The following is a 4,191-nucleotide window of genomic DNA, read 5'->3' as shown; positions in this document are numbered from 1 at the left end:
AGCATTAACTATATACTGACTATCGGAAAATAAATTAAATACAGAATCTTTAAACATCACAAAAGCTTGTAATACTGCATTAAGCTCTACCTTTTGAGCTGATTGTTTGGGTACTAAAAATGTAAAAGTTTGATCAGGTGTAACTATTGCTGCTGTACCATTATTTGACCCATCAGTGAATGTATTTGGAGCATTCATGATAGGTGTTTTTCTTGTCATTTTTGGAAAAATTACAGGATGCGATGACCAAAAAGACAATAAAGGATTAGATGGTAAGTGGTTATCAAATGAAACATTAGATTTGCACATGATTATTGCCCAAGTATTTAACTCATTAGCTAACTCATCAATTTGATCCATAGTATATGGAATAATAATTTTATTGGGAGAAATTCCAAACACTCCCTTTGCTGCTTTTATTCCTTTGAGTATTAATTGTCCTACAGCCTCAGGATACCTAGTAAGATTAGTGTTAGGAGAATAAGATAAATGTATCCATAATAATGGACCTTCTTGCCAAAATACTCCTGTAGGAATATTTTTTGTTGGTATTACAATAAATAATAAAGGCAAACTTATATCAATTCTATCCAAATGCATATTTTCCATATATGTTTCAATGATTTTTAATGCCTTTCTTGCTTCAGGCGTTAACATTCGGGGTGAATTTGGATCTGATGGACCTTTTAGGATATCAAATAAAGGTCCCAACTCTCCTATTGGTATACCTAGATAAGGCCTTATCCAATTTATGTCTCCTAATAACTTTTGAAAGTCATTAAGTGATTTGAGTTGATCTACTCGTATTTGAATTTTTGGTGAACTGACCATGGTTGAGGATAATAGAACTCCTAAATAATTAATTGGAAAATTTAATTGTACTTTATCTATTGCTATCTCTAGATTATAATTTTTTAATAAGTTTGTAAGTGTGGCATAACATTCTAGCAATGTGTTTTTATCTTTGTATGCTATTAATACATCATCCATATAGTGAAATATTTGTAGTTCAGGATTTTGATTTCTAAGTGGCTGGATTACTTTGTTAACATAAATTTGACACATAGTTGGGCTGTTAGCCATCCCTTGAGGGAGTACTTTCCATTCATATCTCTGATCAGGACCTTCATGATTCAGTGCAGGGATAGTAAATGCAAAATGTGGACTATCCTCAGGATGAATTGGAATTGAAAAAAAAAAACCAATCTTTAATATCTATAACTAAAACATACCAAGTTTTTGGCAAAGCAGACAATTGAGGAATCCCCGATTGAGCAGGTCCCATAATGACCATTTCATTATTAATGGCTCTTAAATCTTGCAGTAATCTCCATTTACCAGATTTCTTTTTGATGACAAAAATGGGAGTATTATGGGGAGATACGGAAGGTTGTATATGTCCTTCCGCTAATTGTTGTTTGACCAGATCATGGGATGCTTGTGTCTTTTCTTTAGTCAGGGGCCACTGAGGAACGCATACTGGTCTTTCTGATTTCCAAGTAATTTTTATTGTCTCAGTGGCCCTTTCTGAAAATCCAACCCATGTCTGTCTGTTCCTTGATCTATTTGTATTGGTGCTGCTATACCTTGTTCTTGTTTTTTAAATCTTTTTCCTTTCCTAAAACCTTGTCTAGTCATAATAGTGGGTGCATTTTGGTTGATGTTATTTGTTAATGTCAAACCTAATTGATCTAGGACATCTCGTCCCCATAAATTTATGGGAAGATGATCCAATACATATGGCTGTATAGTTCCTTCACATCCTTCAGGATCCTTCCAATCTAATACCATTGTACTTCTATGGGGATTAGTCGCCACTCCTAGGCCTCGAAGCATTTGAGTGGCTTGTTGTATCAGCCAATGTTTTGGCCATTCTTGACGAGATATCATGCTAAGGTGTGCACCTGTATCCAGTAGCCCATTAAATTCATGTCCTTGAATATTTAGTTTTAGCATGGGGCGAGAATCTAAATTTAAAGAAAGCATAGCCCAATCTACACCTGTGGAGCCTAATCCCTTGGAACCTCTTTCTACAGCATGACTGGAAAATTTATCATGTAGGCTTGGTATTATTAGTAACTGTGCTATTCTATCTCCTGGTGAAATTACCGATATACCCTTTGGAGAACTGGCTATAATTTTTATTTCACCTTCATAATCGGGATCAATTACCCCAGGACTTATCATAAGTCCTTTTAGAGTAGAAGAGCTGCGTCCCAATAATAAGCCTACTGTTCCTTTGGGAAGAGGTCCTTTTACCCCTGTGGGAATGATTTGAACTCCCATCTGTGGAGTTAGTACTGATCTGGCGGAGGCGCAGATGTCCAACCCTGCGCTCGCTCTGGTTTGTCTGATGAGGGATCTGATGGACAATGTGTCCTGGGCACTACCCTGATGGGGTTGCTGGGTTCCTCCAGTGCTCCGTATATTTGTGGTTTGGGGCCCCGGAGCATTGGGGCCCCCTGTCCATTTTTCGGCAATGGAGCCCGATGCCTTTCTCCACGATATTGTGGATAAACACCTTGTCCTTGTTCGTTTTTTGATAATGGAGTACCCTCTATGGTGGTTTGAGAACGGCATTCATTAGCCCAATGTCTCCCTCTATGGCATCATGGGCAAATACCCGGTATTCTATTCCTTTGATACCTAGTTTTGTTAAACCCTCCTCCTATGGGGCAATTCCTTTTAAAATGTCCTGTTTGTTCACAATTGTAGCATGTTCTTGGCCTGGCATCTAAAGCCTGTTGTACTGCAGCTGCCACAACTTGCTCTTGTTCATTAATGTCTCTACATAATTTAATATATGTGTTTAAATCTTCCTGTTTCCATGGTCTAATGATATCTCTGCACCAACGATTCGCTTGGTCATAAGCCAGTTGTTTTATTAATGGCATTGCTTGTTCTGTATTCCCAAAAACTCTGGTAGCTGTTTGAATAAGCCTATCTACAAATTCAGCGTAAGGTTCATTACCTCCTTGTATTATCTTAGATAATTGACCTTGTAAACCTCCATGTCCTTGTAAAGTCTTCCATGCCTTAACTGCATCTACAGCAATTTGTAAATATACACCAGGATCATATGCAATTTGTTGCTGCTGATCCTCATAAGGTCCCTTTCCTAACAACATATCTAGATTTCTCTGAGGATAACCAGCTGCTGCATTTCACCTAGCCGTCTCCTTGCAAAATTCCTCATTGGCAACCTTCCATAAAGGTATTGACCTCCATTTAGCACAGCTTTACACATATTAGCCCAATCTGCTGGCGTCATGTTTAAGTTGGTAATGGATTCGACCAAGCTTACAGTGAAGGGTGCTTGAGGACCATAGGTTGTTACAGCCTCTTTTAGCTCCTTCACTGATTTGAAATTTTGTTGAGAGCCACAGCCAAAGGGGCCCCAGCAAACTTCCGCAACAGAGAGGGGGAGATGTTGAGAGCCACAGCCAAAGGGGCCCCAGCAAACTTCCAGCTGTGGCAACCAGCTGCCGGCTGATGATTGGCTCACAGCGGCCCCATCAACATCTAGCTGATTGGCTCCTCTGCGGTGATGTTCATTGGGCTGTTTTCCTGCCCTTCAGACTGCCAGCTGATGATTGGCTCACAGCGGCCCCAGCAACATCTAGCTGATTGGCTCCTCTACGGTGATGTTCATTGGGCTGTTTCCCTGCCCTTCAGACTATGGAACTGCTCATTGGGGAACTTCTTTGGCTCCGCCCACGCGACCCAGCCAATTGGCCTCAAGAGCGAGAGGATTGTGGGAGGGGGAGAGGTTGGTGTGGGAGAGAGGCTTGTGGAAGCCAGTGGTGGCAGTTGGGCTCTGAGGGTTTCTTTTCCTGAGGAGCTGTTTTGCTTGGCGTTTGTAGTTCTGAAAATAAAGTTAGTTTCTTTTGACAAGTGGCTCCTGAATTGTGCCCAGCCAGACTGCGGCAAAATTTAAAGCATGGTAAATTCGCTGCCCTCCTACCTCAAATACAGGGCAGTTAATACTTGAGATCCTGTCTCAGGATCCCAACTATCAACTGCGGGGGTTGGGGGCCTCCCAGCATATGGAGGTGGCCTTGTTAGTTGGACATTTACATCCTCTGGTGATAGAAAGTGTTAGCAGCAGTCTCCTTTTGTAACTTTCCCCCTGATGGCTTTTTCTGCTCTAAACTTCCTTCCTCTGTCTGACTTGCTCGAGAGACCTTCTCT

Source organism: Urocitellus parryii, chromosome 9 (assembly GCF_045843805.1).
Source record: "Urocitellus parryii isolate mUroPar1 chromosome 9, mUroPar1.hap1, whole genome shotgun sequence".
In the NCBI taxonomy this organism is placed as follows: Eukaryota; Metazoa; Chordata; class Mammalia; order Rodentia; family Sciuridae; genus Urocitellus; species Urocitellus parryii.
The sequence above is the reverse complement of the archived record's forward strand: the minus strand, read 5'-3'. Positions refer to the sequence as shown.